The sequence below is a fragment of the Microchirus variegatus genome (genome assembly GCF_963457635.1).
Source record: "Microchirus variegatus genome assembly, chromosome: 12".
Lineage (NCBI taxonomy): Eukaryota > Metazoa > Chordata > Actinopteri > Pleuronectiformes > Soleidae > Microchirus > Microchirus variegatus.
This window is the reverse complement of record NC_139813.1, coordinates 17,472,319-17,482,893: the sequence shown is the minus strand read 5'-3', so window position 1 is coordinate 17,482,893 and position 10,575 is coordinate 17,472,319.

The window sequence follows — 10,575 nt, the reverse complement described above, 5'->3', positions numbered from 1 at the left end:
CCCCCCCCCCCCCCCTCTCTGTCTCTGATATCACGGGGAAACAAACACCATACTATGCTGGTGGAATGGCCTCTGAAAATAGTCACAGTTTAGCTCCAGTTAAGACAACTCACCTGACTCAAAGACCCGTAAATCCCTGTTTCAATGTCTACATTATGTACAGTAAGCTAGAGATGTGGATACTTAGAGGGAAAAACCTCACATGTGCACATGGTTTTGTATCTTTTGCTTAGATAACTGGATAAAATCAGCCTGTTGTGTTTTCAGTGGCTCAAAAGAAAGCAGCGTGTCAGGCCCATATTGGAAACAGTTATTTTTGTTGCACATGATATATACAACATTCCAGAATTGTGTGTTCAGTTCTCGTGATTTCTTGTGTTTCGCCGGTGTCAGCTCGTCATTAGCGCCAGCTGACACGAGCCATGAGTGGGTTGTTAGCGGACGTCCCATCACCCGTCACAACAGGCAGGTCGGTGACCTTTGACACAGAAGGTCATCAGTGGGTCAACTGTTCATTTGAGACGCTTTCTGAGACGTGCATTCCCACAGTATCTCTACAGTGGTTATTTACAGTCAAAGGAAGCCAGTGTCTTATAGGTCAACGTCGACTTTTCTGGGCTTGAGCACCGTGGGGGGGTCAGGGCCAACAGAGCCTGGTATCAAAGGTGCAAGGAAAACACTATTTTGCTGAAGATGCTTTGAAAACTGACAAAATTTGCAGCAGAGATCAGGTTTGGTAAAAAAAAAAAAAAAAAAATTAAAGTTCTGTAGTGAATGAGCTGTCTGCTGTATTTAATGTCTGTTTCACATCATCTCAGCTCACTCCTTTGGGTTCTTTCAGTCCTCCAATCTCTAATTTCATCTCACAAAAAGCAAGTGGAAATAAGACATAGCTGAGCAGATTCTCTATTCATAATATTCTAGTAATCAAGAGTAAAATAATTTGGATTTGTGCATATTTGAGATTAAAAATAACAAAATAACGATAATAATAAGTGTATAATCACAATGAATTAAGCTTTATGCATTATCAGGGCTGCCATCTGGTGCCACCATGTTTCTATAGCAGGCCAAAGACAAAACAGCCATGGTATGTAATGTATGTGACATTTTGAGGCATAAGATTAACATCACTTACAAAGAAGGACAACATATTTTCTGGCGCGCAAACACCACAGTGGTTCCCTTACACACTTGGGAACTTGGGACTTTTTATTAGAATTTGCAGACTCACCAGTAGATCTTTCATATAAGACCTTTAATTTCCACACAAGTAGGGACATTATATTAGTTGCATCAGCCTCCTTTACACCACAGACTTGTAACACTCACTAAAGTGTCTTCATCACGATGAAGTAAAGTGTGTGTGTCAGCATGTACATGTGCATGTGTATTGTTAAGAAAAAAGTGCATAATAAGTCACCCGGATGTCAGTCAGCTGCTCTCATCATTTAAGACAACAGCTCAGGTCCCACAGGGTCAAACAGTCACGGGGGGGACGACGTCTCACTGGGACACAGATGTGCTGTACAGCTTGTACATCTGAACAAGAGGACTGAAGACTGTTGGCTGCTTGTGCAGGTGGTTTAAATTCTTCCTTAACTGCTTTACTGAGCTTCACGGAGATGATCAAACTGTCATAACAACACTGCTGTAACTGTCTCGCGGCAATAATTTGTCTTACGCACTTTATCATGTACATAATATCATCACCTTTCTGTGTGAATATGTTATATATGTATAACATTCTTATTCTGGTTGTTATATTTTATTGCTTATTGTTGCAGTTATTGTATTTACTATAGTTTTTTATCTTATACTTAAACTGAGCATCTGCTCTTGGTTATTGTTCCAAACGATATCTCTTGGTACTTGGACAGTGACAATAAAGGAATCTAATCTAATCCAAGCAATTGTTTTCTGGCAGAAAGTCGCTCACAATGCTTGTTCTAATTTTAAAGCAGCAATAATCAATTTCCTTTTCTCACATGAAGATTTATTGCATGTTGAATTACAGACTGTAAAAGTATTTCAGTCATAACTGTTGTTATTATGGCAGGAGTCAAGCTTAATATTAAATATTGCCCTCTGGGAATCAACCAAACTAAAAAAAAGGGGATTAAAAAAGTAAGTAAATATTGCACATATGTGATATATGACTCCAAAGACATGACGGGGTTGCCCTATATTCACTGTATGGACTTGTTGCTTCCAAAAATGACTAAATATCATGTCACATTTGCAGCTTGTTTCTACTGACCCCATGTGGCAGAAATGAAGTTGTCCTGGGATTTAATTTTATCATTCATAATATTATTACTGCCTGAAAAGACAAAAAAAAAATAAAAAATTAAACACGTCCTTGCTCATGACAGAGAGACCCTTCATTGTGATGCAGCAAAGGGAAAGAACCGGTCCTGAGATTAACCATTAATCCTTAACTATCTAATGAGATTCACAGGTCACAGTGTTCCCCTGCACGAACCCACGGGTCCACGTCCGAAAGTGTCGGATAAGAACAGAGATTAAAGCTTGAGTTTGTTCACACACGCTAAACTCTGATGGAACGTAAAGATTCTCCTCGTGATACGGTATATGTCAACACAACCAAGCAAGAAAGTTACAGAACATTCTTGCAGAGCATGTTTTCCATGCAGTAATAGATTATTATACAGGAATTTTACTGCATTATTATACTTTTATCCCTCATTTCCTGCTTCGAACGTCAGGTGAATACAAACATTAGATGCTGCTCTGTGTTGGAAAGTTGGGGGCAGATGTGAGATGAACAGTCTTTGCCACAAAATGTTCAAGGTCAAAGGTAAACGCAGAGGAGGAGAGAGGGGGAGGATGTGGAAAAGGAACACATCTTGGCGAGATAAGGGCTGAAGTTGAACTTGTAGAGCAGGTTTTGTAATCAGAAAAATGAGTCTTTAGCATGACTCCAGCACATGTAGAGCAAAACATGAGGCAGGTGCTCGCAGTGCAGTAGACACTGAAGTGTCCGTGCAGCCTGACGAGGATATTTGCCATGTAATTGTCTTCATCAAACCCACTACAAGCATGTGTTCACAGCAAGGTAATTTACAGTCACACCTCATTAATTTTGCACAGCAGAGCTAAAATAGCCTGGATGTGTCTTGGCATACACACCTTCTTTTGTTTGGTAACAAGCTGCCAGGCAACATCACACATCGCCCAGCTGCTATTTCCCCTGCCGCTCTATAAAGGAACCCAGAGGAAAACACACTCTGGTGATGATGAGATATTAGATACAGTAGCAGATATCATTGGTTTAATATATAACCTTTTCTCCTGTCTGTGTGTGTCTGTGTGTGTGTGTGTGCGTGACAGCGTTAAGCTTTGATCAAAATATGACTTCCCGTACACAAAAGGTGTTTTTCATCACAAGTTCAAGGGGAAAGAGAACTTTAAAAACAAGCTTAAGCTCTTTCAGTGGATGTGCCAGGTGACTGAGGACACACAAACAAATGGACAAATCCATCAGGTCAATAAAGGCAGCGTGCTTTTATTAAGCCGGAGCATGTGTGAGTAGAGTAAATAAACGAGTCAATGAAATGTGTTTCCTTATTAGTTTTCATTCTCTCTTCTTTGTGTGTAAAAGAGGTTAAATGCACAACCAAATCACAACAACATTAAAATTATGTTGTGTATTACAACCCTTCTGCTGTTGAGATGGAAACGCACAGCAGTGTGTAATGGACTTAATGTAATTCTCGCTACCTGTCTGCACAGTGTGAGGATTAAATGTCCAGTGTGTAAGAATTAGTGACATCTAATGGTGAGACAGCAGATTGCAACACATGGAGGACATGAAATAAGATACGGCCCTGAAGATGGCAGCCTCCATAACGCAAGACCCTTGTCTAGAGTACATATAACGGGATTATTTTTGAGAAAAAACCAAATAAGTAATTTTGTTTTTTATAGCCTTAAAAATAATTCCTTTGCTCTACACTTATATTATTCCGGTCTTGTATGAAGTACCTTAAAGGGATACTTGAGTAAAAATACAATCTTACAAAGTATCTTACCAGAACATTACTTTAGTAGAAGTTGAAGTCAAAAGTACTGTACTTAAGTATCAAAGAGTAATTTTCTGATAGTATTAAAAAGGTGTTAGGATAGGGTAGGGTGAGTTGTCTTGTGTTTCATCTGGAAGGTTGTGGGTTCAATTCCTGGCTCTGCTAGTCCATATGTGTATTTGAGTGAGGGTATGAAAGATCATCAAGCTCCTCAAGGCTAGAAAAGTAACAAGGACAATTAGAGGAAATGTAGTGGAGTAAAAGTTTCTAGAAATATAAATAGTAAACTACAGATACGTGAATTTGTACTTAAGTACAGTAACAAAGTTTTTGTACATTACAACACTGTATTATTCTTACATATCGAATACAGACACTATATACTAGTATTCAAGAGTTGTGTGCAGTTTCTGCCAACAAACACACTGAATACATATATATATATAGGGTCACAGATTGTACAAATCTACTCCTGTACCAGTTGAGCTGATCATATATGAAGTGTTTCCACCTGAGGCAGCCGAGCCACACACACACACACACACACACACACACACACACACACACACACACACACACACACACACACACACACACACACACACACACACACACACACACACACACACACACACACACACACACACAGGTGCAGCTCTAAATGACCACTTGTGGTATTTTCGCTCTCATTTGATAGCGGTATGAGTCTGTAAGGTAAGAATCACAGGAACGTACACACTCAGGCGGGTATATCAGGCGAGCTTAAAAAGGGTCTGGAGGACCTTGTGGACACGTCCCTGGGTAACTTCTCTCATCCGTCTCTCCGGTAAGCGCAGACATTCAGCTCTTTGTTGTTGCTGCAAGAGATGGTAACAAGAGCCTCCTGAGGAGAAACAGACACATAATGGAGACACTGTCTGTGTGTGTGTGTGTGTGTGTGTGTGTTTGTGTGTGTGTGTGTGTGTGTGTGTGTGTGTGCATTTGGAGTGAGAGTCAGGGAGAGTAGGAAATTTAGTCTGTCTGTCCTCATAACTCCCAATTCCTCTCTGCCCTCAGGCCAAGAATCTGATGTAAGAAAGAAAAACGGAGTATTTCCCTTCACAAAAAGCCTCTGGTGACAACAGTGATGACTGACATGTTGGTAAATGTCCAGCCAGTGGTGATAAAACCCATGTTCGTGACTGTAGCTGTCTTGAGCGCCCAGCATATTTCCAGTAAAATGCTAATTTCTAATCTCTCATTAAATCCAGAGTGGCACAACTGTAACCTTGACTGGCTCCTGCCAGGATAGAATTGGTTTTGTTTCTCCAAAGCAGCTTAGATCTATAACTGGGTCAGACCTGATACACAGTCGTACAGTACGAGCAGACCAACATGCCTGAGCTGAGCTGTGCCAACGTGAATCAGCAAGACGGGGGGAAAAGAGAGCAGAACTTGTGTTATAAATACAACGTTTATTTACAGGACAAACCACACCTCAGAGGTTTGTACAAACTGTTGCCCCAGTGTATGCAAGCATTTCTAAACTAATGACTCTGATGAGAAAAGAAAGTGTAAAATTTAAAATAAAATATGTGTTGTGTTGATCATACAACTGGTCTTGCGCAGGTCGCTCACATTTTAAAGTTTTTCTACTTGCAATGGATCATGAAGAAGTGTGAGAACGAGGCTCGAATCCATGCTGACATCTAGTGCACAGGGAAAGTACAGCATGTGCTCGTTTAATTAATTTTTAATAATTAATTTTAATGTATGTTTTAATGCTCACGGAATAATTCACTAATAATGCTTCAGTTCACTTTAAGGGCCGACCAAAAGTGTCATGGAACTACAATATAATTTATTTATTCATTTAATCCATATGACATATTTAATGAAACAGTTTAGCTACCATATATTTGCATTTAGAGATGAATTTTGCATCTTTAATACTATTTTTATTGTGAACTATATACTGTGTGTACATACATATATATATATATATATATATATGCATGTATATATATGTGTCATATGTGTGTGTGTATATCCTCCATTACAAAATAAACACTTTTATTTTGAAATTCTGTTCAATATGATCACAAATATTATTCTTTTTGTGAATCATGATGGATGAATTTTGCATCATTAATACTATTTTATTGGGAACTATATACTGTGTGTGTATATATATATATATATATATATATATATATATATATATATATATATATATATATATGTATATATGAATGTATATATATGTATGTATGTATGTATATATATAGTTAGTTAGTTAGTTAGTTAGTTAGTGAGTTTATTTTGGTTACAAGTATTCAGAAATAAATGCAGGTGCATTTGTGTTGACACATTTTAAACAAACATTCTTATAAAGTAAATGGCAACATTCTGCACAAAAGAAATGGACAGAAAAGGTGTGATAGTGACTCTAGAAAAGGAGATCAGTTTTTAATTTATACATACATTTTAATATTATAGAGTATATATAGAGTTGGTGATGATTCTTATAGCCCTTTTTTTGCAAAATGAAAACTGGTTTTGTGTTAGTAACATTTGTACGATTTTTGTAATCAAACCACAAAACAGTCTTTCAGTGTCTTGGAAAATACAATTTTAATGTTGATTTTTTTAAACAAACTCACATATGATTTTCTTTAAAGTGGCATTTGAAACATTAAATGTCTTTTAATATCCACACAGATGACTAACAAACAACATAGTAATCATGCCAAGCATGACAATCTGGTACACACATATGTACATTACAGCAATAAACACAGATACAAAATGTACATTTGCGTTATTGATCCGTTTGTTCCGTCCACTCACAACTTAGCTCTTAGTTGTGTCCATTTCAGGGTGAGTGACCTCTTTCATATAAGCTGCTCTAAAAAAGTGTCATAAGAGGATCAGCGAGGGCTCGTTGTATCACTTGCTGTTGCCTTGTGACCTGTTGACATGCTCGTCTTTAACGACAAACAAACACAGTTTCACTGCTAATATTCATTCATCGTCGGTGAAACATTCATATGCTGTCAAACAAAATATACAGCAATAAAAAAAAGGAACTATGTTAAGAGACCTCGTAGTGGGTCATTCATCTACAGTCATTACTGTGGCGTGCAACTGGGAGCGATCCGGGTGGATTGACATGTTAGTTCAGGTGGCGTCCAGGATGGTTGTCCTGGTTCCTCTGCCTGACAACGGTCAATCCAGCGAGACGTCGCCCAGTCCGGCTCATAAAAGCAGCTGGTAGCTACTCCACGACATCGTCTACGAATCTCATTCAGCGTCAGAGTGATATGTACAAGTTTGACGTATTCACAAAGTAAAGTGCAAAGTTGCATTGTTCATTCATTAAGAAAACATTTTATGTTTCTGTTTGCAGAGTTTAGTGTCATTTCAGGAGCGGTCGGACAGTAAAAACACTCACTTCAGTTAGAAAGAGAGGGATATGAAGTTGAAAACCTCTGCGTTACATCAAAGAATCTTTCTAAATGGAAAAATAACGGTGGTTAAAGCATTTTTCTTGGAGCAGCAGCTTGGATGCATTTCTTTTGAAGACCACAGATGTATTTAAGTTTGATTATTTGGCCTTGTACATCTAATTTGAGGCCATTTCAGACTGAATACTCCAGTAATGAGGGACAAGGACATGGGGGACAGACTGTGGTTCAAGCACAACATCAACCGAGCTTATCAGAAACATTTGACTTCACTTTGCTTAAACAGGGGGATTTAAAAAAAAAAAAAAAAGGAGATAAACTCATAACAAATCAAAATACAGTATGGGATAATTAAAAGGGAAGAAAACTGAAAAATAGAAATTGTCCATATTAAATTTGACTTCTTTGTGCTGCTCTCTTCATGTCATCATTAAAGCAACAGCAATGAAGTGAGTGTGTGTGTGTACACCTGGTATTCCTTATGTTGTGGGAACTTAAATCTATTTCTACAGTCACACCATGGGGACTTGTATTCCCTATGGGGACAAAAATCGAGTCCCCATAATGTAAATAACTACATTTTTAAGGTGACAACAATACAATGTCCTCTGAAGTGTGTGTGAGTGTGTGTATGTGTGTGTGCTTGTGTCTCGTTTCCATTGTCCATCTCATCTAAACAGGCGACTCGATGGCTTGTAGTGCAGCGTCAGTTGGCGGGAACTGTAGCCGGACATGCCGATCCCCATGAAGCCCAGCAGGGCGGCCATGCGCGGCATCACCGGCCGCTCCCTGCTCTGCAGCACAGCCTGGGCTGCCTGGGTCTGAAAGAGACGGCATGAGTCACCACCTCCACCTCCACCCAAGAAGCCATGACAACAACCGGGCATGATCACCAGACGTGATGATGACCAAGCCACAGGGTCACCAATGTTCCTCCGTGCTCTGGCTGCTGCAGAGTCCTTTAACAGCTGACTATGGTCACACGCCCGTCTCACACCGGCGATGGTCTTAGCATAGGGGAAGAGCCGCACTAGAGCCTCCATTTGTTTCTTTTTTTATATCAAGATTCAATACTTATCTAATACAGTCATGTGCAGGTTTGAAGGCCTCTCATAATTTTGAGCGTGTGTCCAAGACATGTCCTAAGATCAAACATAAATTCAGTTACTTCTCTTCGCTCATCACCACAGGTCATTTTCAAATAAGGCTTACGGATGTTTACGGATTTATGTGAGAGATTAAACATCACTGCAGCAAAAATGATGCTGTTTTTGCTACATTTAAAGATGCATTATGTAATAAATCTAAAGCAACTGGCCATAAAATCCTCCTAATATGTCACAGAGACTTGGGAATAATGTTCATATAACAAACTGAACTCACCAACAACAACAGTACAGACAAAATATTTGCATTAAAAAAATCTTTTGCAGACTGCAAATCATGTTTATGTTTTGAAACACAAGTTTTGGCATGTGGCGCCACCTAACGCCATCTACCAATCATTGCAGTCAGTAGAGTCTCAGCTGCCGAGCAACCAGGGGTTGCCAGTTACGTCAAAAAAAAAAACCTAAAAGACCTCTGTATTTTGAATTTGAATGTAGTAACTGTTTTTGGCCACATTCTTACATATGGCACCTTTAAGAGCTTCTGGGTTTTGTTTACAGTAATGCCATAACAATATATTTAGGATTAACTCTGACCTATTTTGGTTTTGTAATGAGACTTACCTAACATTGAACTTGGATGAGACACAAATGCCCACCAGACTGACTAGAAACACGGATCTCATGCTATTTCTCCAGAGATCCAATTAGAGGGTATTTACCTGACCCACAGAGGAGCTAATGCACCTCTGATTTAATTCCAGTCAAAGACAGGCTGCTGTAATCCTCTATTCCAAATCCTGACATGACACACGCACAAGTGGATAACTTATAATGCATGCAGTGATGAGTCAGGAGTGACTGTTTTAAATGGGGGGCAGTCAAAATTTTTTCTATGACGGGCTTGCAAATGTGGAACCCACTACAGAGTGAATTAAAATGAATCAAAGATGATAAAATATAGGACAAAAATCACAATATTTGTAAATCAAAAAAGTACAATATTGCACATTACAAAGGCCCAAATGTGGACAGGAGATGGAAACAGGCAATACAAAACATTAGTTACTACAGCATGTTTAATGCAGGCTGGAGCTGTACTATTATGCAAATTTATGAACATGATGAGATTTCAAAGATGTGCAGAGATTATCTGTATCTAATTTGACCTTGATTTGACCTTTTTAATTCACATCAAAATCTACATAAGCACTTTCTATGTACAGCTACAAGGAGACGTGCAGGGCCTGAACTCTAGATCTTGTCTGTTGTTTGTTATTTCCATCCCTCGAGGGAACTGTTGTGCCACTGCAGGTGTCCGAGACTAATCATTAATCTATCAACAAAATAAACCTTAAAGCATCTTACGCACCTGGAGGTATCTAATATATCCAGGGGTCAGTCGAGGGATGCGGAAAAACATTGTTGTTCTCTTCAGAGCTGAGACCAGAAAAAAAAAATAACCCCACAGCCCTCAGGAGTTTCTGCTCGGAAACTTTATGACTGTGAATCCCTGCGCTCCCCTCCCTGTTGTGTCTCTTTTGGTCTCAGTCCTTTTCAGTGAAAGAATCTCCCCTGTGTCCGCAGACGCTCTCCTCGCTCAGACAAACTGACACACGCCTTCACTCTGATGGTTTTCCCTTCAGGCAATCCAGTCTCTATAAGTAGTATATAAAGCCTTGGCTTCATTGCGTAAGCCGATCACATGTTTGTGTGTATCTTTGTGTGTATGTGCATTTGTGTCAGTGGGAGATTAGCAGAGTCACCGTCGTGGAAGTGGATTAATATGCTGTACCTGTGTGAGACGCGGTCCAAATCCATGGGACGCCATTATTTAGAGACGCAACACATAACCCCGTCAATGGATGATGTGTATATAAGTGATGCTGTAATAACTTTACCAATTAAGAACAATTAAAAGTTGTTTTTGCAGTATCTCAAGTATAAGTTCTGTTATATAAACATATGAATTAAGAC